This window comes from Hylobates moloch, unplaced genomic scaffold (assembly GCF_009828535.3).
Source record: "Hylobates moloch isolate HMO894 unplaced genomic scaffold, HMol_V3 SCAFFOLD_4, whole genome shotgun sequence".
Taxonomy (NCBI): Eukaryota; Metazoa; Chordata; class Mammalia; order Primates; family Hylobatidae; genus Hylobates; species Hylobates moloch.
In genome coordinates, this window is record NW_026652279.1 from 104,828,220 (window position 1) to 104,852,240 (window position 24,021).

Below are 24,021 nucleotides of genomic sequence, written 5' to 3' on the forward strand. Positions count from 1 at the left end.
CTGTGTAGGAAAAGGGCTAGCAGAGAGTGAGGCAGATTGTGGAAGTCCCGGAATGCCAGCTGGAGAAGTTTGGACTTTTGCTGAGGGCGATTCTCTGCTTTGGATGGCAGGACTGTAGCAGACAGAACCGTGTCTGTTCCCATATGCATATAAGTGTGGGTGTGGTAGCCTTGCCAGATAGAAAATGCAAGAGAAACTCAATGTTAAGTTTGGATTTCAGATTAACAACAAATAAGTTTTCAGGATAAGAATGTCCTGTGAAGCCAGGCATGGTGGCTCATGCCTGTAATCCCAGCACTTTGGGAGGCTGAGGCGGGTGGATCGCTTGAGGTTGGGAGTTGGAGACCAGCCTGGCCAACATGGTGAAACCCCATCTCTACTAAAAATACAAAGAATTAGCTGGGCATGGTAGTGGGAGCTTATAGTCCCAGCCGCTAGGGAGGCTGAGGCAGGAGAATCGCTTGAACCCAGGAGGTAGAAGTTGCAGTGAGCCAAGATCGTGCCATCGCACTCCAGCCTGGGCAACAAGAGTGAAACTCAGTCTCAAAAAAAAAAAAAAAAAAAAGAATGTCCTATGAAATATTTGGGACATAAATACAGGATGCCCAGGTAAATTTAAATTTCACATAAACAATGTACCATTTATTTTATTTATTTTATTTTATTTTATTTTTTTGAGACAAGGTCTCTCTCTGTCACCCAGGCTGGAGTGCAGTGGCGTGATCTCGGCTCACTGTAACCTCCACCTCCTGGCTTCAAGCAATTCTCTTGCCTCAGCCTCTTGGGTAGCTGGGACTACAGGTGCACGCCACCACACCCAGCTAATTTTTGTATTTTTAGTAGAGATGGAGTTTCACCATGTTGGCCAGGCTGGTCTTGAACTCTTGACTTCAAGTGATCTGCCCACCTCGGCTTCCCAAAGTGCTGGGATTACAGGCATGAGCCACCGCACCTGGCCAAACAATGTGCAATTTTTAAGTATAATTATATCTTGCAATATTTGGGATGTAGTTATGCTAAAAAAATTCATTGCTCATTTGAAATTCAAATTTAACTGGACATTGTGTAATTTTATTTGCTAAGTCTGGCCATCAGTATGTGATGCTGAATAAATGCTACTTACCAATACCGTGAACTCCAGGGCAGAGCCCCCTCCTGTTACACTAACTAGCCTGGAGAGTTCTGCCACCAGAGGGGCAATTTCTCGGCCACTTTTGGGTGCTGACTCAGCTCTCTGATGACCCAAGTTTATGAGTTACCCGTGAGAATATCTGGGCCCCCAGTTTTCTCAAGAGTCAGCCCCAGATCCCCAATTCTGCCTCTCCAAATCAAGGAATAGGAGCCCTGGCTTTTTCCAGCAGCAGCTGGAATCAATAAGCAGCCCTGATGTGTGGAGTGGGCTGGAACACAGCCTGCTACCTTGAGCCCTGCGGTATTGATCGCGCAGGCGGCTGTCCATTAACCAAGCAGGCATGCCGAAATGGGGTACTGTTGTCAGCCTTCACTTTCATAGGGATGACTCTTCAGATTTCTCTCAAAGCCTGCCGGACTCAAAGGGAAAACCAGTAAGTTCTTTTTTTTCACTAATGTAATGCCTTGGGGAACTGCTGCATTACATTCTTTTTTTCTTTTTTAGTGCAAAGTTGTGGGGGTGGAAGGCAGAAACCACAACAATCCTCTCTCTTTTGGGACTCTCTCTCTTAAATGTGGTCCATCATTCAGTTTCAAGAACTGAAGCACAAAATATAAAAACTAAAGTCATTTTTTATCGAAAGCCTCAAATGTACTGGGCATGAGAGTGAGCAGTTTGTAAGTCTTGTGGTGTTTTATCCTTCTAATGATTCTCTGAGATTGATATTTATTACTATTCCCATTTTACAGATTTAGAAATGGAGGCTCACCCAGGCTAAGTAATTTGCTCAGGGCCGTGCATCCCGCAGTGAGTCTGTGCTATGGTCCAAACCCAGGTCTGTTTGACGTCTAACACTACTGTCTGCTCAACGAGCCCCAGACATTGCAAACACTGCTGGCTTGTCATCCTAGCTTGTCCTTTCAGATTCCTGAGTGATGAACATCCCCTGAGAAACTGTCCCTGGTTGCTCTGAAAAAATCCGGGTACCTCACTCTGCTCTCAGATGACTTTCTCCCCACCTGTGTGTTGTAGAACCTCCCTGTGGGGCTGTAAAGACACATTCACCTTTCTGTGTCCTCATTAAATCCACAAGGTCCTCCAGGGCAGCGGCAAAATTGTTTTTCTACCAAGTGTGCTCCTCTCTAGCTGCAGGGACTAGACTATTGTTTAGCACACAAGCTCTATAAATATCTGCTCGTGGTTATTACTGTTTTGGAATCTCTTGTCCCATTTGTTTAGGGAGCTTAAAGGATGCTGTCCTGTCACCATGTTTCATTGTGATGCCGGTCTTCTGTGTACTTACCTATGATATTTACACTGAGTTTTGTATTTGCCTGTCCTCACTGAGGACTCATCTGGCTGGTCCATATCAATATTAATAGAAAGGTCTTCCGTGGTTGAATGACTGAACAAGTATGGTTGTCATGTTGACTGTATTTGCACAAATCCAAGTTGGTCCTCTCAGTGGTTCTTCCTATGATTTGGTGGAAGAGTATAGAGGTAAATGAACCCAATGGGTAGCCAAATTCCTGCACCTGGGATCTCAAGGTCAATGTTTTTTGTTTTTATTTTTTTATCACAGTGATATAGGGTGTCTCTTGGAGACTCAAGAGAAAGAGGGTTGTCAATGAGAGAGGGTGAAAGATGACAGAGTGGCTCTGATCCTACCTTCTCACAAAAGCTTCTTAGAAAAGTCAACCTACTTTTGAGAGGAGCACAGGTTCTCAAAAAACCCCTTCCAGGAAGTAGAGAGGCAAACTTTGCCATGATTCTGCTCCCAGGAGTAAACATGTGATCCCACATGTCCTCTGCTCCTTCAGGGACAAAAGAGCTATGAAGCTGATGGTTGATCCTCAGGGACAGACATTGGCTGAGAGGACTGGATGGATTTCAGATCTGCCCACCTGAAGCCCAAACGCTAAGGAAGTCTCCAAATGGGGATTATAGCATTTAAACATTTTTTATCTTTATGTTCTTCTGAAGGTCTGAGGCCCTTCAGACTATCAGTGATCCCCCTGTCACATTAATTCTTCTCATATAGACTGTTTTTCTTATAGGTCCTATCTGGGGCAAAGATGACAATGACAGAAATCTCAGCTTGTTCTTGCTGACAGAGTTAAATTTGGTCTGTGTTTTCTCTGCACAAGAAGAAAGCCTGAACTGTGCTGAACAACTGTCTTGAGGGCACATCCAGAGCCAAGTTTATCTCTCTCATGTTCCTCCTTTTATTGTTTTTGTTACTGTACATATTTCAGTGATGTCAGGATTTTTTTTAAGCCTCCACCTTAGGGGAGGCTCAAGAAATGGTCTGTGTTAGCACTGCTGAGGCCAAGACAGTTTCATGCATATAAGCCTGGCTGTTTATTGATCCCTTGGAATGGGAAACCAATTGGAATATCCTGGCTGTAAGAAATATAACCCTTGACCAGCCAAAGTCATTTTGTCTGCCTTCCCTGTTGAAAGGAGCACATTTAAAATTTCTCACCTGGGAGAAACTTCCTGGAAAGAATATTTCATGCAAAAGAATACACTTCTTGGACCTGAGTTGCAATTTGGATTAGAAAAAAATGACCTCGTTTTGTCTGAGCATATATTTTTGTTAGAAGCCATTCTGAGAACAAGAGCATGTGGCCGGGTGCAGTGGCTCATGCCTGTAATCTCAGCACTTTGGGAGGCCAAGGTGGGCAGATCACTTGAGGTCAAGTGTTTGAGACCAGCCTGGCCAACCTGGTGAAACCCCGTCTCTACTAAAAATACAAAAATTAGCCAGACGTGGTGTCGCACACCTATAATCCCAGCTATTGAAGGGGCTGAGGCAGGAGAATCACTGGAACCGGGGAGGCAGAGGTTGCAGTGAGCCGAGATTGTGGCACTGCACTAAGGCCTGGAGACAGAGCGAGACTCCATCTCCAAAAAAAAAAAGCATGGGGCATGGGTTATTCAAGGGATTGTTGAGTTGTTTATACATGATCTATATCTTGTATCTTGGAGTAGGTTTTGGATGCATTTTGCTCCACATCCCGAATGAGGGGTTTGAAGCTTGAACTGCTATGTTGATTTAATGCTGTGGTTGCTAGGGAGGAGGCCCCAGCAAAGTTTAGAATGTTAAAATCCAGTGTTAAAATATGCTGGGAGGAAATGCAGAACAGTTCTCAATTTCCATCATGAGAGCTTTATGGATAGTTACTGGAAGAAAAAAACCTCCAAAAATTAAAGTCAGAGATTTATATTTTGTACACATTTTGAATTTTGGAGAATGTTACTTCTTCCTCCAGAGATTTTGTTTTGCTTTTTAAATTAGCCAGGTTTTATGGAATACATTCCCTAAGGAATGTTGAAGAAATTTCCAATCAAGATTCTTAGTTTCTAGTGCTTTGAAGGCAACAATTGTACCCCAAAACTTTCTCTCTTTCTTAGAATCTGCCACTTCCAGAGGCCTGTGCTTGGAAGGCAGGTGACCGAGTGGCATTTTGGTACCTTGCTGGAGAATGGATTTTAGCACCTGCTCTGGGGTAACTAGTGTTGCCAGTCCTGCTAGGCAATTGGTTATGCATCTGTTGCAGCTGTACACTTTGCAAAAGATGGATGATGGGGCATGACTGCAGAAACCTTAGAAATTAAAAAAGATATATATATCATCAGGGAGATCTTGAGAATTTGCCATTCAGAGTACGACCGGGAGAAACAAGACTATTTTGAATTCACAGGTTCAAATGCAGCATAGAAGATGGAGGAAGTGGTATTTGGCCTGATGTTTCTCTCAATGTCATTGACAACAACAAGGGTATGTGCTAAAACCAGATTGCAATGCCTTCCTGATTTCTACTGAGGAAAGCTGTGCTTCTCGAATGCTAATGTGTATATGAATCACCAGAGGATTGTGTTAAATTGCAGCTTTTGGTTCAGTAGGTTTGGGTAGAGCCTGAGATTCTTGTTTCTTGAGCTCCCAGGTGATGTTGAAGCTACAGGTGCAGGATCCACCTCCTCCCTCACTCTTGCCAGGAGAATATCCACCATCTTTCCAGTGTCTATCAGACTAGGCTGAGCACTTCCTCTAAGATCTGCTGAATCCTGGATGCTCAAGTTTGCAACACAAAGGAAGGAACCAAGGGGTGGAAACTCCCCTGGAAAGAGATGGGGTTCTCTGAGGTAGAATCAGGGAGGGAACCCAAATGGAAGCAGGGACCCTGAAGGAGAGAGCTGGATGGAGAAAACAGGGTATTAGCAAGACAAAGGACAGGGAGGGATGTCTCCATGGGAAACTGAAGCCCTTTACAACCTCCACCTTCCAAAGACTCAAGTCTGCAAGGCTGTCCTTCCACAATAGAATTCAATGGTTAAATGAAATCTACTTAGGACTTCTATTTCTCACTCATGGTAATGCTACTTTGAGCTACATCTGAACTTTCAATAAATAACTTTCTCCTAGCACCACTATAATCTCGGTATCATACCTATATCAGCAGGACACAATGGTGTACCAACAGAAAACCCCTTCATTTTCTCTTATTGTTGTCGTTCAACCCCAATCCTCCGTGACCTTGGACAGTATCTAGGGCCAAGTGCATAGCTTTTCTGATTACTTCCAGGTAATGATGTACATGCTTATCATCAGATATTAAAAACTTCAAAAACAACCTGATCTCAAAACTGTAATCTCTCAACCTATTTCAAGCTTCTCCTCTCTCTCTAGCTCAGACCAGACTCCTGCAGACACCTGCAGGGAAAGAAGGTGTGAACAATTCCATGCTCTCCCCCGCTGCTCTGCTGCTTCGGGTTCAGGTTGGACTGGGAGAGGGCAGAGGAGCAGCTAGGGAAGTCAGGAGGTTTTCACCTGAGCTGTTGGAATCTGCAGTTAGGAATCTGCCCTCTGTGTGACCGGAGTCCTAACTCAGCTGTCTGCTAGTTCCCAGGAGAATTCCAACAGGAGCACTTACCAAGTAACGACCTCAATCAGCACTCTTCTAGATGTCACGGGAAATGAACATCCTCAAAGTAAGTCTCATTGCAGAGTAATTCAGAGTTGGCAACTTGATTTTTCTCTTTCTTGGTCTCATAAACTGTTCTGCCTCTAGGAAAGCTATATAAATTCCCACTAAAAGCAGCCCTTGCCTTGAAGACTAGTTTGCAGGCATGAGACCTTTCCCTGGGTTACTGGCAGCCCTTTAATTCACCTATGAAGCCTCTTTGTCCTGCAGTCACGGGTCCAAGAAGACGGCTCAGGATAGGCATCCCCACATTTTTTTGCTCAAGATATATAGATGACTGGAAGTGGAACTATGCAAACTACTAAAACTTTCAGACCCCTCTTAAGAATCTGTAGGATAATGTCTACAAAGTACATTCTAGGTTTAGCATAAGATACTACGGGGAAAAGAAAGAAGAGAAAAAGAGAAGGAAGAACACTCCCCAAAAGTCCAACCTCAGAGGCTCCGTGGGTTTCTGGTCGGGCTGCCCTGATGCTCAGAGGACAAACATCGACGTGGGGCCAGTGTGAGGTGCTGACCCTTGGCCAGACGGGCTGGATTATATTCACGCCTCGGGTCCTGCTCGCTGAGTAAGAATGAACCCTTAATGCTTTGCTGCCATTCACAAGAGGGCATCAGGTTTTAAAGATTCTTTTGCTGTGGGTTGAATTGTGTCTCCCCTATGCTCCCCACAAAAGATAGGAGGTCCTAACCTCCATACTACAGATGTGATCTTATTTGGAAATAGGGTCATTGCAGATGCAGTTTAGGTCAGACTGGAGTAGGGCAGGCCCCAAATCTAGTAAGACTGGTGTCCTTAGAAGAAGGCAGCCCTGGGCAGACAGAGACACACTGGGAGAGCTCCAAGTGATGACGAGGCCAGAACCAAAGACAGCCAGAGGATGCTGAAGGCAGAGATGTAGGAAGGGACAAAGAAGGATCCTCCCTTAGGGCTTTCAGAGGGAGCGTGGCCCTGCCAACACCTCAATTTCCAACTTTTGGCCTCCAGAACTGAGAGATACATTTCTGTTGTTTTAAGCAATGCAGTTTGTGGTGCTTTGTTATGGCAACCCAAGGAAACTAATACACCTCACACGGCCCTTACAGAAGGAGGGTAATTGCATTTACTTGCGAGCATATCTGATCTCACTCAATAGACTGGAAGCTCCTAAGGTTCCCTGGAGCCCATTGCCTAACACAGAACAAACACAGTGCGTGCCAGTAAATTTTGGTTGAATGAACAAATGTAGGATTTTCAATCTTAATGGTAGATTAAATACAAACAAAATATAAGAATTAACAAGGGAGAAAGGCCTACCTAGATTGGTGTGTATATTTCATTCGCAACAACATTATATAATCTTGTTTATGATTTGCATAAATGAGCTATTATGCCATAATTTGAAACTCAAATTGGTGGCGTCTCCCTGCAACATGAATGAGATGAAACAAGTCTTCCTCTCCTCTCTGCATGTTAAAAATGATTGCTGTGTTAGTCCAACGATAGATCCCAGTCTTCACTGTCTCATAACGTCTCAGCATCTTTTCTGGTTTCTCACTAGGGCTGGAATAGCTGCTGAGGGACTCTTCCTGCCTGTGAGATTTACATTATTTGAGATTTAAAGCAAACACTATTTCAAAACTAGCAGTAACTTCAATAATTGGCGGAAGTTAATGCCCCAAGGTGGAATCTCAGGTCATCAATTTAACCTACCTGGTTCTTAATCTCCAGAAAATAGCTGGCCTCTGGATCATTGCTGTATACTTAAGAGGCCATGACAGAAGAGTCCCAGGGCCTTGGAAAAGATGTGTGGTGATCATCTCATTGGGACTTTATTTTTTCATGGATTCCTTTCTGAATAGCAACTTAGCACATACACAGTTGAGAGGGATAACTGCATGTATGTGTGTGCATGTGTGTTCATGCATGGAGCACAACCAGCAGAAGAGAAGGATTGGAGGACCCATATTGCAATCACTTATGGGAGGATGTATAAGAAAATACATGGGAGATAAGAAAAAGAAAACCTAATTAATTAGAATTAATCATTAATTGCAAATTATTAACCAATTCCTTTAATAATTTTGTCTCTCTTTTCACAATTCTTTATCTTTTGTATTTAAAGATTCTGGTTCCATTTGGTGATATTCATTTGCTTCTTATTCAAATGAGATGACCAGGGATAGTTTGGGGGAATTCTTTTTGGACCCTGACAGAGCTCATGTCTTTCAATCCTATCCTTAAATTCACACCCATATCTTCTTCAGGCCAACTTTAATTCAGTCCAACACATATGGGTTGATTTCCTATCTTATGCCAGGCTCAGTGCTTGACAGTTGAATACGAAGATGAGTAACACACAGCTCCAGATTATGAGGAGTTTCTAATCTGGCAAGGGGATGAGATGCATTACCTAGGTGTGACAGGGACCTTTCATTTTCTGTCCTTACGGGTGATCTTTGCCAATCCCTGGAGGGCAATCAAGAGGTTAAGACATATTGCCTCCCAAATATGGAGTCTTCTCTAGCTTCTCCCGGGTTGTGAGTCTCTTCTATGCAGCTGATCCTACAGGTGATCTCAAAAGCATCCCACCCAGAGGGTTGTACAGGCCCATTTCTCTTTGGGCCAACCTACACTTTAGACCTTGCCAAATTCAATACTTGAGACTACAATTTAGACACATGGAATTCTCTACCGAATGGCTATTGGTTTGGAGTTTCCATTTGGGTTCTAACCAATTGAGCAATGGTGCAAGCGTTCCCCAGGGGGAACAAAAAGTGAGATCTATTTTATTGTAGATGCAGCAAGTGCCCAGTGACCTCGAGAACATAGGGCTCCTGGGCAATGCTGGACTGCAGCATTGTGGGGCCCCTGGAACCAAAATCTACCTTCCGATTCCTTCCACCAGAATGGAAGTTATATGGCTCCCAGTGAATATCAGGCTGACCTCATTGAGTCATAAATGAAGGAGAAAGATGAGATAGAGGAGAGGGGAGAGCCTGTCTGGGCTTCCCAATAACAGGCCTGTCTGGTTTGTGACCCAGCATGGTGCCTGCATACAAAGGACCCATCCTGCCTGAGCATAGATGGGCCAAGAGAGCAAGAGAGGGGCTGAGACTGTTTTCTACTTTTAAAGCCAAGCACCCCACCCACTAGCATGTGGGATGTGATCCCAAGAATTTCCGTCTCTCTTGGATCATGAATCAAGCCAGTTTTTTAAGAAGGGGAAAACAGTAAAAATGGGGATCAAAATGTACATTCCCATACTTCCTTATCTTGGAGTGGAAATCTCTTTTCCTCTATGAAAACATGGATGTGCTATTGGGTAAGGGAGGCAGCTGAGAATGTTGCTAGCAATGAGGCAAGCAAACTACTACTAGACAAAAACTTGCAAGACTATTTTCAAGTATGTAGGGATTTGAGTTGAAATTCTAGGTAGACATTTCCTTCTCTTGTACCTTCCCCTTTTGGCCCTGCATGAGGAGGCTGTCCCCTCAGATGTTCCATGAGCACTGGTCCTGAATTTCTTCCCTCTGATCATCCACTCTGCAGCTATCTCCTCAGGTCTGTGAGTGCAGGAACACCACATCTGTGTAGGGAAAATGTCGTGCCTCTCTAAGGGTTGATTTAAGACTCTTGGAACCTAGAGCTTCAGCTACATGTATTACACATGATGTTTTCTGCTGAGTCACCACAGCTGCTGGGTGCAGGTGGGCTGAGAACTCCTAAATGGGACCCAGGGAAAAGCTACAGGTGGGCTTGTCACCTTACAAGTCATCTATGAAGTTGCACCTTACTTCAGAGATCACACAGCCTGACCCTATAATCCTACATGGAGAAAGGGGCATGTTTCCAATTTGCCTTTCTTTTAGCTTTGCCTCTTAGGGACAGTGGACACCTCACTGCAGGGCATGGAAGCATTGGATCCTCTTCTGCCCCTCCCAGGCCTGGCTGCCTTATGAGGCCATCAGGAGAAACTCGTTGTCACAGAGTGAGTGATGATGTCAAGTGCGGGGCAGTGCCCTGGATTAAATTGTTTGTAGGTCTTCTGATAAAAGCAGGCAGGAAAGAGGGTCTGCAGGTTGCTCCAATATAGACACATAGGTAAATGAGCTTATTCAGGGGAGGGAAGAGTGAGACCCCACAGGAAGTATCAATAAGCTTTTGAAGGTTTTCAAAGAGTAAAAATCTCAAACCTAACAGGCAGTAAGGGATGCACACTGGAGGGAGCGCTGGGGGAGGTTGGGGGAGGCAGAGGGAAGAGCAGAGGCCTTGGGTGAAAAAAGCAAATTCAGCCGTGGTTTGTGTTCAGGAAAAAGGAGGGTCAGCTTTTGGCTGTGGTATAGAAAATCAGTAAGGAAGTGAGAAGACTAGAAAAGGCGAAGGGGCTGAAAGCCAGGCTGTGGAGTTGGTATTTCATACAGGAGTATCCTGCAGTTATTAGAAGAGTCTGAGTAGAGTGATCTGATCGAAGCAGCACTTTAGGAAGGCTAATCCATCACAGCGTGTAGGAGGGACTGGAGGAGAGACAGGCAGGAAGGCAGGGGTCGGGGGACTGTCAGCTAGGATGAGGATGATGATGGTGGTGAAAAGATGATGAAGATCGTGAAAAAGATGAAGATGAGGATAGCAGCTAAGATTCATTGTTTATTAATGACATTCACTATTCTAAGTACTTTGTATCTGTTATCTTATGTAATCCTCACACCCTCCTATGAGGTGAGACTGTTTTACAAATAATAAAACTAAAAAACAGAGAAGTTAAGTAACTTGTCCAGGGTAACCTAGCTAATAAGTGGTGGACCTAGGGTACAATCCAGGTGCTCTAAGTTATTTATCCAGGCAAAATGCAATGAGCTGACCAAAGCGGAGTGGTGGTCATGGGAAGGTGGAGATGGATTGGAATGTCACAGGGTTGGAGGCCACCTGATCAGATGTGATGGCAGGAGAGAGGTAGGTGGATTGGGAGAAGGAAAGGTGGAAAGGGCCATCCAGCTTATTGCCATAGGTCACTGGGGACATAGGGGGAATAGCAATTAAAATAGGGGTGCCCAGAAGAGGGACTGGTTTCCAGGTGAAGATGGCACACCAGTCAGCCACCAGCATCTCTGATCTGCAGTGCTGCAATTATGTCTCTTTGTCCCTTACAATCATTCTTTACATGGCAACTCCTACATAATGTAAAGCGGATCATGTTATTCCCCGTTAACATCCTTCAACGTCTCCATAGCTCTCGAATCTAAAAGCCAGTCTCCTTACTCTGGCAGACCGATTCCACAGGAGCTGCCCCAGCCTCTTTCTGGCACCGTATCATAGCTTGTGGCTGCATCACTCTAACCCCCCAGGCTAGTACCTTCAAATCTCTCTATGCTCTCATCACATTGCTTTCTCCTCCATGTGTCAATGTCAGAATCTTTCTCTGGGCCAAATGTGGTGGCTCACACCTGTAATTCCAGCATTTTGGGAGGCCAAGGAGGGAGGATGGCTTAAGCCCAGGAGTTCAAGACCAGCCTAGGCAACATAGTGAGATTCCATCTCTACAAAACATTTTGAAAAAATTAGCCGGGAGTGGTGGTACACACCTGTAGTTCTGGCTACTTGGGAGGCTGAAGCAGGAGCATCACTTGAGACCAGAAGGTGGAGGCTGCAGTGAGCCATGTTCACACCACTGCACTCCAGACTGGGCTAGACAGTGAGATCTCATCTCTTAGGAGAAAAAAATCTCTCTCTGCTTCTCAATCAGAAAGATACCTATGTTGGTACTTAGGGTCCACTCTGAGAATCCAGGATAATCTTCCCATGTCAAGATCCTTATTTAGTCAAACCTGCAAAGACCCTCTTTCCATGTAAGGTGACAGGTATACATTCCAGGGATTAGGACCTGATATTTTATGGGAACCATTACCCAGCCTCCTATAATTTCTGCTGCCCTCCACTTACTCTGTGCAGGAAATCAGCTGTACCCTAGGTGCCTAGAAGGGCACCAGGCACATTGTAGATGCTCTACTGTGATTTATTAAACTAGCAAATAAATGAATATAGCCAAGTGTATTTTATTCTAAAAAGTATTTTCCCTGTATGTTCATAATTTAATAACAATACATCATATTGTTTTAATTCTAAAACAGTCAAATAGCTTTGATATGACAGTCATCTTATATGAATGAAAACATGATTTAATGAAATGGCATTTTATGAGCTTTAGGCAAAGCAAATATTTGAATGATCTTGTTTAAATTAAACAGCTCTTTTGTGTTCAATAGTCAGCATCACTAAGTGTGTCTATCTTGCTAATACAGTGGCTTCATTATATTCTAAATTATACAATTTAATTACATGTAACTTGAAGCTGAAATATTGGTGAGGTACAAGTATGACCTTTACATCGCTTATTAATGTTTTTTCAAATGACATGACACTCAGAAAAATTTAACAAAATCTTACGTTTTTGAATCGGCTTATGAATCAGCTAAATAAAACCTTAAGACACTGACAAACCCAGTTCCAACCTTTGCTTTGCCATTTAATGGCTGATGATCCTGGGAAAGATATTTGAGTACTGTAAGATTCACAGTCCCCACTCTATAGAGTTCTTGAGAAGAGTGAAATGAGTTAAGATAAGCATCTAAAATGTGCCTCCCAATTATTAGCCAATATTAGCTCCGTCTTCCTCCTTCCTTTGCCACAAACGTACCAGGAAAAAAAAATTCTGTTTTAGATCTGATAAATAATTCCTGAAACCCAGCATAGCATACATAAACACACTGGCCTAAAATACATGGGCAGCGTAGCGTGTAGCCATCATGAGCCCCGCCTGCTTGCTTTCCCACTGCATTATGCCCTGAGAAATTGCCCCATGTGTTTTCTGGTGTTTGATCCTGTGCCAGAGCCATTTGGGTGGAAGAATGAGAAGGAGTTGAGTTGAGCCCTTTCAGAGAGGACACTCTCCTTTGGGCATCTGGTGATTATGAGAGAGCTTCTTGCCACAGTTCAGGCTGCACGCTGCCGGCAGAGGGAACGGAGGGACTGCACCGTCAGAAGGACAGAGACACAGAGAAGCAGGCGGAAGCATGGCGATGGCCAAGTGTTCTTTGGGGAGAAACAGGCTACATATGGGATAAGATTTTTGGAACATGAAAGAAGGTTCACTTTACCAATCTGAGGCTGCTCAGGCTGCGGTGCCAGAAGTCACACAACATATAAAGCAGAGTTTTTCCTCATGCACTCATCCCTCAGGATCCATGGGATATTGCTTCCAGGACCCCCTCAGATACCAAAATCCATGGATGCTCAAGTCCCTGATATAAAATGGCACAGTATTTGCATATAACCTACACACATGCTCCTGTTTAATTAAGTCACCTATAGATTACTTATACCTAACACAGTGTAAGTGCGATGCAAATTGTTGTTGCATTGTTTAAAAGTTGTATGATTTTTTCTTATTGATATTTTTAATTGTTTTTTCAAATATTTTTGATACATGCTTGATTGAATCCAGATTGCGGAACCTATAGATAGAGAGGGATGACTCGTTTTTTTCCTTCTGTTCTCCCTTTACTCCAGCTCATTATTTATTTCATAGAATCTCAGGTTTGGAGAAGTCCTTAGAGATATTTTGGCTCAACCTCCTTCTCCATGCAGAAATCTCCTTTACAACATTCACGACAGATGGCCGTTGTGGTGTTGCTTTGTTATAATTTATTTTATTTAGTAATTGGTTTTTATAGAACAGCATTAAGTTAAACAGTTTATTTTTCAAGTCTCCATGGAAATGGCTCTCTTTACCATCTGTGTGTGCCTGTCATATGAGATTAGACCCTGGGACTTTCTGCACCTTGATGGCCTGAACTGTTAGTAAGGGCAGAAAAGGGAAAAGGACTTACCTCACTTCTCAATCAAGACTCCTGGGCAAGATTCAGTGCCAGGGAACGGGGAGGGAAGGGTAGCAATGATTTAAAAGATATTTATTAGCTTGAGAAAGGTCATTCTGACCTTCGGTGTTGTTTCTTTAAAAATAATACTATTTGAGATTTTCTGATTATGCAAGTAACCCAGGTGCACAAACTTTTAAAAATTATTCTAAAAGCACACAAAATTACTAAATATTTGGGAGTCCTGCGATGATACTGCTTCTTCAGTTTTATATTCTGCCCTTTTTACATTATAGTGTGTCATTACATGTTCTTCCATCATATAAGTCCTAGTTATGCATCATATTCTGTTTCATAGCTGTGGAATTATTTACTTAACCAGCCCCTTCTGGTTTCCTCTCACCTCTTGCTTCCTCATGCTGGTCAGAAAAGCTGCCTGTGGCATAAGCACTTCTTAATCTGCCTTGACTTTCATCCAGACACATAAACGCTTGTCCCAACGCATTTGGATGGGATGATACAATTCCAGAGTGTTTCTTGGGAGTAATCATGGTGTTGCTGCAGAGTCCATCTTTGGGCTTTGTATAGTTGATGTGTTAGTTACACTCTGTCAAGCCACAAACTTCTATTCCCCAAGCCTCTCTAGGCAAGTACAATCATCTGTGTGTCACGCTGCAAGTGAGGATAAGTCTAAATGGACCCTTTAAATCAGCTTGGCTGCCAACTTTGGCTCTATTGAATTGTCAGGGCCCAGGCAATGGCACGGCCAGCAGTCTTGGCCCATATTGACCAGAATGGGCTGCAGCAGAACTACCAGCCTCGCATCCTATGACAAACGACCCAGGACAATGGGTGGTACCTGGGCTCCCGCTCTAGGAGCAGGCAGTCCTGCTCACATACCACCGCTTCCACCCCTGTCTGGCTCTCTGCTGGCCCTGATCCAAATGGGGCATTGTGCTTTGTTATTGTTGCCATAAGAAGTGGCAGCAGGGCCTGGAAGTGCAAGATAAACATTTGCAATGGGATTCCAGGGGCATCTCCATGGCCTGATCCTTTGAGGAGGACAGAAATAGGAATACTAATGTCCCAGAATCTGAATCTGTCTAGAACTGATTGCTTATTGATGTGGGTTATTCTGCTCTGTAAGGGGACACACACACATACACACCTCAACCTTTTAGAAGAAATCCTGGGTCAATAATACTCCACCTGCTGGTTCCATCTCTGAGTTCCCCATTCTTGGTCCCATTTGGTCCTGACTGAACTGCTGACCATGAGGCTGACCTTGGCCCTTGGTCCTTGACAGTCTTGAGTCTGATGACCTCCACCTCCTCTTCACATGGCTCCACATGCTGGATATTGTCATCTTGCTTCCTCTCACATCCTTTGCTAGATATGACTGCTGGTTTCAAGAGGGGCCCTTGGGTGTCAGGCTAGGAGTTGTTGCATAAAAGAATCCCCTTTGGGTCTTCCTTGTGATGTGCTTTTTCACTGGGACTTAAGCAGTGCTGCTTGTGCTCTGAGTCTCATGACAGCAATGCCCAGGCTTTACCATGTGGCTCTGGAGGGAGCAGGCATGGGCCTTCAGGAACCAGAGCAGGAAAGGAAGACAAATGATGATGCTATGGTGGCCTGTGGTAGCAATTGATTCTGGCTTTCCGCTCTCTCCTCCCTAGTTATAGACCTTTTCTCCTAGCTGAAAAGACAGGCTCCTGATCCAGGCCTAGCTAATCACAGTGCCCCTTTCCCTGGACACAGCAACAGCCCAGGCGTGGGTGTGAGTCCCACATAGAGTTCATCAGAGTCTGTCCCTGGGATTGATTCATAGATGTTGGGAGAGAAAGGTGCTTCCTTTCCATTGGGTTTGCTAAGCAAGGGCTGCCATGTGGTATGCCATGGGTTACAGAGAAAACAAAGCTGGTACATAAAAGAGAGCAGAGACAGACAAAAATGAGAGACGGGAAAAGAGAAGCAGCACAGCGGAGGTGCTGAGCACTAGCATGGCCCTCAAGGCCGCTGTGCCCTCCACTGCTACTTCAATTACATGAAAAGCTGCAGCATCTTTCTCAACAATGGGAGCCCATTATTCTCTCATCTTTCATAAGCGAGCTTGTGATGGGCTCTGACACACATGGCCGAAAGGGCCCTGCCTAATGCACTTTCTGATGCCAGCAGGTGCCAGTTTGATTTGTGAATACAGATAAGACATCCCTCCAGGAACTTTAGGAAATAGCATAAGGATGCTTTGAGGAAGACTCGTTTCCTGCAGGCAAGCAGGATGAAGTCTTCTGCCATAATAATTTGGATTATAAAAGGGAAGTATGACCTTGTTTGGTTATCATAAGCTGGTGAGCCAGAAATATGTAGGCTATTCTCTCAAAAATTCATACACATCTCTTACCAGATTGGCTTCCGGCTGGACCTCCTGCCCCCGGCCCAGGCCCCAGGCCATCAGACCTGCTCAGAAACTTGTCTGAAACCGAGCCATGGAGGTCGCCTGAGCTGGACACACCCTCTACCTCACCCAACTCTCTACAGAGAGAAGTTCCTGCAAGAGAATTGTGAGGTTTTAGTGGACGGATAAATGTAGAGCAGTAGAAATAATCAAGAGTAGCATCAAGATTTGAGACTGGGGAGGCAGGTGTTTGGTGAATCCATTAACCTAGAGAAAAGGTTATTAAGGGAAGAGGAGGTATGTGGGAGAGACTAACTCAGAGTTAGACGTATTACACACAAAGTAGGTGCAGAACGCCTGGCTCTACTGTGTCTGCTGTTTCAAGAGGTGCTTGGAAACATAGGTCTCCATCTCAGGAAAGAGCTCCAGGCCAGCACATACACATGTGCCTGTGTGTGTGTCCCCTTACAGAGCAGAATAACCCACATCAGTAAGCAGTCAGTTCTAGACAGATTCAGATTCTAGGACATTAGTATTCCTGACTATTTCTGTCCTCCTCAAAGGATCAGGCCATGGAGATGCCCCTGGAATCCCATCGCAAGTGTATGTGAAGTAGAAGTAGACGTCACTGGAGTGTAGGCAAAATAGAAGCCATGAGGGTTGAATAAAATTACTTAAGAAGAGGGTTATATTGGTTTCCTAGGGCTACTATAACAAATTACCACAAAGCAGGGGAGCATGAAACAACAGACATTTATTCTCACACAGTTCCGGAGGCCAGAAATTTGAAATCAAGGTGTCAGCAGGGCTGTGCTCCCCGTGAAGTCCCTAAAGAAGGACCCTTCCTTGCCTCTTCCTAGCTTCTGGTAGTTGCTGTCCATCCTTGCCATTCCTTGGCTTCCATCTGCATCGCTCCTATCGCTACCTCCATAGCCACATGGCCTCCCGTCTGTGTCTTCCTGTCTCTGTGTGCCCTCTCCTCTTCTTACAAGCACATTGGTCACATTACATCGAGGGCCCACCCTAATCCCATAGGACCTCATCTTAACTATTTACATCTGCAAGATCCTAGGTCCAACTGAGGTCACGTTCTGAGGTTCTCAGTTGGATCTGAAGTTGGGGTTGGAGAGTGCTATTTAACCCACTATAATGGTGAAGAGAGAAAAAGAGAAAGCTAAAGGCAGAATCATGAGAAGCACAAACATTCTGGTGGTTAGTAGGGAAGTGTTAGCAAAGGAAAGAGAAAGAGAGACAGAGAGAGAGACCAAGAGAGACCACATTCATAGCTGCTGAGAGGCCGGGTGGGGATGCAAGCAGGTCACTGTGTGTGACCATCAGAAAACACTGGTAATGGCAGTTGGGTGACTAACTAACATAGTTCGCCCAGGACTAGAGTGGCAGTCCAGGATGCAGAACTTTTGGTGCTAAAACCCAACAGTACTAAGCACACTGGAATGGTTGGCCACTCTACCTGGGAACCAGCAGTTCTATTAGAACTGAATGTGGGGAGAAGGCAGGGCTGAAGCTTAACGGCTTGGGGAATGAGTGAGCCTTAAGAAATGTACTTGCCTGGGGTGTGATTATGGTTGTGCTGTTTTTCTGAAAATTCAACCACATTTGGAATTTTCTTACTTAGGATATGGGCTTGAGTTTCTAATTTAAAGTCTTTGGGTAAGGTCAGCTCAGTCCCTAACCCCTGGACATCGTGGAACAACCAAGTTACTGGAGATTAAAGTGTCCCTCAACTGTCGTGAATGCCACTCTGACCCTCCTTGTCTGGAGGGGCCCTTCAGGGCATGCTATTTAAATGAACCCAATTTTGAAAGTTCACCTATCTCTACTGAATGTGATAGCTATCTTGCTCTGCCTTCAGAGCACTTATCTTCAAAATATTCAGCACCAGGCAAAAGCCTTGATTTTTCCTTGAAAAAGAAATTGTCAGGATGCTTGATTCCATCCAGACCTTTGCATGTGTGATTTCATTATTCATAGTCAGCATTCCTCTTCTGGCTTTTGATCTGTAGTTTACAGAATGTGTACATAAGGAGGCTCTCTTTCCCATAAACTGGTCTCTTTACCCTCTCAGCCCGGAATAACTTTCCATTTATTCTTTTGATAAAGCGTTGATGCCGTGAGCCAGCATACATTAAATTTATCATGATACAAACACAGCACTACACTCTTATCCAGCCCAGATCAGCAACCAGATCACTGCCAGTGCCCCTCAAGTGTCTCTGATGATGAACAGCAAAGGGGACCTGTGGAATTTCTCATGACCATCAAATCTGAAGAAGGAATTCTTCTGAGAGCAGTTTGCAAAGTCTATCACCAGTATCCAGACTCTATTATTAGCTTGCAAAGTAGTTAAAGAAATCATCTCAGCCTTGACTCACTAATAAGCACTTTTAAATATATATCAAAAAGCCCTCTTAATTAAAATGCTTCAACTGCTTTCCACCTCTCTTCTGATAAATGCCAATATCATTAACATGGCTGCTCAGAACCTGCCTGCCTCTCCAGTCTTGCCTGGCCCCAGACTCCTCTTTCCCTTCTGCTACTTCCCCTAAGTTGAATATTCTTCATTCTTCTTTCACCTGCTTATCTCCTACTCATCCTTCTCTTGTCACCTCAATTATCACTTTCTTGAGGAAGCTTTTCCTGACCCACCCCATGTCCCATCCACGTACTTGCCCATGATCCCTAGGATACATTAGAGACCTTTGCTTTCACAGAACTGCTACCAAGTCAAGATAGGCTGACATGTGACCATAGCAAGCACCACCAAAACCTCAGGGTGGATGAATGAGGATCCACAATGCTTGAAACACTCCCCTTCCAAGGCCAAGTCCATGAACCTGCCCTCTCCTGGGAGCTCACGGTGTATACATGTATATAGATGTGTATTTATAACCCAATTATTGTAACAAATTATTTATTAGATATAGACATCCATATCTTCTCTGCATTTCAAAATAGAAGTACTTTGGGAATAGGAAGATACTGTGTCTGTTTCACCTTTGATTCTCCCACAGTGCCTATAATCTGCACTGACAGACATGAGATGTTCCATAAAGTTCAATTAATTAATGAATGAAATCATGAGCAAATGATTTTTGAAATCATTTTTTCTTACATATTTTTGAGAAATGTAAGCATCTTCATCTTCTCCCATCAATATTTTTAGAAAGCTTCATTTTCCAACAGCTGTATTTAATAATGTAATTGAAAAGCAAAGATGTCTTTTTAAATATGTACAGTAAAAGTCTGTGATACTTTTGATCCCGTAAAGAGTTAATTCCATTTAGTTCAATTCAGCAAGTATTAAGCGCCTATGATGTCAAATGCCTGTAGTGTGGCAATAGAATGCTTCATTTCAGTGGGATAATTTGGGATGAAAAACTTCTAAACATGTTTCAGCTCCTAAGTCTGACTTCAGCAGTCACAAAGCAATTCTCCCATGTTTAGACTATAGCCATTCATTCATTTGTTCAATAAAACTTTACTGGACATCTATTAGATATGATCATGACTGCACTGAATTAGAGCTCTTGAAAAGTGTGATACAAAAGAAGAGATTGTGCAGGGTCTTGCCCACTTGGAAAGAAAAGTTAAATAGATAAAATACCTGAGTAAGAGTAAGCACTGAGTAAGAGACCTGGGTTTAATTTCCCACCTCATTGTGTCGTTAAATAGTGAAGTGAGCTTAGCAAGTCACTCCATAGCTCTGGACCTCAATTTGTTATCTGTGTAGTAAGGGCAGTAGACTGGACGATGTCTAAAGAATACTAGGGATTAGAAAGTCATTGTCCTGGATGGCTCACACCAGTCACTGGAGTTGCTTGGCAGGAAGGCATAACAGCATTTTGTATTTCTAGAGCTCTGTCCCTCTCATGGGGCAAGTGATGGAAGAATCCAGTGGCAAAGTTAGGTTTAGCAGGAAGTCCTCTCCCAATACCAGGGGCCTGAGTCCCGGTGCCATGCTTTGTTTACCTCTATCACTTGCAAGGATGAAAAAGCATCTCTAGGCCTGGCCCACTATATGGAATCTAATTTGTGGGACTAGATATTTTATTAGCATTTCCAACTGAACTAGTGATTTGGGGTTGGACAATGTCACAGTGAATAGATGATATATTCCTTAACTAGTGAGTATGAAACTGCATAGGAATAAGATTTCACAATGTTACGATATTAATGTACTTTCTAATATTTTATATGATCCATATGGAAATATATTATTTACAGTTTAGGGTAGATGTACATAGGTAACAAAAATAACTGGAGACTCCTTTTGGAGAAGTCTGCAATTGGATCAGTTAGCATACATTCCCTTACAAGTGACTCAAAACCCAACTAGCAATGACGGAAATTTTAAGAACATTTATTGTTTACCCAGCAAGATGTCTGAAGAGGGTGGTTCCAGGTGTCAGGGCCTGGATTTGTGTTTCTGCCATTCTCTTGCTTTTTCCCAGTCACAAGATAACTAACATGGCTGCAGATACCAAATCCTCACATGACTGATGACTGTAACTACAGAAAGGAAGCAGGGGAGATGAACAGACATTCCCTTTGTACCTCTCTCCTAGTATTAGAGAGAAAAACACCTTTCCAGAAGCTTCCCCAGCTGACTTCTTCTCTGTCTCAGCAGCAAAGAAAGTTTGAGAAAGCAGAAATCTGTGGTTTTCAGCCTCTACTGTGGAAGGAAGACAAATGAAGAGCAAGTTGGGGATGTCTGTGGATAGGCTGCCAAAGTGCTTACCAGAATCCATCCCGCAGGCCACCCACCATCTGTAGATATCTTTCCTCTCCCACAGCCACTGTGGGTGGAATGCTGTGGCCCATTGAGAGAGAACAACTCCACAGGATCATCCAGTTACTGTAGCTAGCACCAAATCTTGCACATCTGGGTGATTTGTAGTCTCCATGCCATCACATCTCAGTGTAGATTCCTACGGTGTAGCAGTTGATAACTAAAAGAAAATGTATCTGCTTCAAATGCAATGATGCTGAAGTTTAATTTACCTTTCATTAAAACTTGCAATTGGAAAAAAATATCATAGGAAACACAATGGTCACTGTTTTTTGTGTTTTTTTTTTTTTCACATATCTAGTTTTGTTGATCTAGAATAATGAGGTTGAGAGAAGAATAAACTCCTTGGTTAGCCCATCTGGCAGCCTATAATCTGATCTTTGGGAAAATGTTCCTTATTCATGTCCCCTGTGACCCACCTGAGACGTTAGAGAAGACGCTCCCCTTAGAAATTGCACAGCCTGCGATTCCTCAGGGATCTAGAACTAGAAATACCATTTGACCCAGCCATCCCATTACTGGGTATATACCCAAAGGACTATAAATCATGCTGCTATAAAGACACATGCACGCGTATGTTTATTGTGAAACTATTCACAATAGCAAAGACTTGGAACCAACCCAAATGTCCAACAACGATAGACTGGATTAAGAAAATGTGGCACATATACACCATGGAATACTATGTAGCCATAAAAAATGATGAGTTCATGTCTTTTGTAGGGACATGGATGAAACTGGAAAACATCATTCTCAGTAAACTATCGCAAGGACAAAAAACCAAACACCGCATGTTCTCACTCATAGGTGGGAATTGAACAATGAGAACTCATGGACACAGGAAGGGGAACATCACACTCCTGGGACTGTTGTGGGGTTGGGGGAGGGGGGAGGGACAGCATTAGGAGATATACCTAATGCTAAATGACGAGTTAATGGGTGCAGCAAAACAACATGGCACATGGATACATACGTAACAACCCTGCACATTGTGCACATGTACCCTAAAACATAAAGTATAATAATAAAATAAAAAAAAAAAAAAGAAATTGCACAGCCTTTCCAGCTCACTTCATTTTAGATCAAGGTTTTGGGATCTTGATATTGTCTTAGGAGTTAAACAGAGCTCAACGGTCACAGCCTGTTGTTGACCAGCCTTAGAGTCTATCTTGCAATGCAATTGCTTCAAAATCTTAGTGGGCTTTCTGATATCTTTGCTTCAAGTCAATTCCTGCAACCAATGTGTCTGTTTGGGTTCTTTAGGAAGCAGAACACTGAGATGCAGTTAGGAGAGCAAGCAATTTATTTTTAGGTGGTGACACTTCTGAAAGTTAAAAGTTAAGGAGGCTGGATTGGAAAGGGAGAGGCTTCAGGCTATGATGTAAATCTCACACCTGTCACAAGAGATGGGGTAGAAGTAGGATTGGGCAGGAAAATCCTCAGACTATGATACAGATCTGGCAGAAGTCTTTGCCAACTGAACAGGGAACTGCAGAGCAAAGACAGCTCATTAAGAGAGCTACACGTTGGGCAGAAATAGCCAGGCCCTTGGCTGCCTACTGTACTTGTCATTGTCTAGAAGCTGCTCAGAAACAGTATGATTTCCACTCCAAAGCGGAGCAGGATCCCAAAGGACCTGGAGGCTGTCAGCTAACCACTCTCACTGCAAGTTCTTTCTCGAAGGGAGATCTGATTAGGGCACCTCCATGGTGGCCATGACCCAGGATCTGGTCTGGCTGCTTCATCTGTCTCCCCTCTTTATAGGCGTAATGGTGGTTGTTCTGAAGCAGTTCAAAATAAGAGGTTGGGTGCAGAGGCTCTATTTTGATCAGACCTTTGCCAGCAGACTTGCCTTCTTTGCCTGTCGAAGAATGCTGGATGAGGGGAGTTTGGGAACTTGGGAATGTTGTCAGCCTTATTTCTTGTTGTGTCTACACTCCCCTGCTTCTGACTCCTGCATGTCTCCAAATTATGAAACTCTCAGTCAATTCAGACCTCACACTACTAACAGAACATCTCAGAAAAGTTCCTTTTCTTTCCTCCCTCCTGACAGATTTTCTCTAATCTGTGTTCATCTTTTTCTTGTAGGACTTTGCCAAAAGCTTCAAGAAGTAGCCAACATAACTCAACATCCAAAATGTCGCCTGCCATTTCCCTTAACACTACAGCCTCAGCCGGCACGTGACTGGAATCTCAAGGCATGACAAGCAAGAGTCCAAAGCAAATGTCTTGCTGCCACCCAGTAAGTGTTACAGACATCCAGCCTGTTCCAGGTGGACCCTCACTGCCCTTTGCCCTGCCACCTCAACTCAGCCATTCTGTACTTTCAGATATTATCTGTGCTGCTCTATTTACTGCAACTAAATTCAAAGAAACATGTTTGGCTACAAGTAACAGAGGATAGGACAATAAAAAGGATTTTATTTAGTCAACAAGAAATCTGGACAAAGGTGGTTCAGGGTAAGTTTAGCATTTCCATGACATCAAGGTACCAAGTTGTTATCGTAGCCAGTCTCTGGCCTTCCCCTCATGGCCACAAGATGGCTGCCACAGCTTCCAGGGTTATCCTCACCTAACAACATCCAAAGGCAGAAAGGAGGGTCACAGAAGAGTGTTATCTTTGCATGCCTCCCTCCTGTGATCAGAGAAGAGAAATCCTTCCCAGAGGCCTACTGGCATAGTTCTGTTACACTGCCTTCAGTTGCAAAGGAAGCTTGTAACATGAATCTCTGGCATTTTCATTCTTTACAGTGGGAGGAGGACGAAGGCGGAGAGGGATTTGGTGCACAGCCAGACAGCAGTGTTTGCCATGGGATCATGCCTATTGATCTTAGTTTTCCAA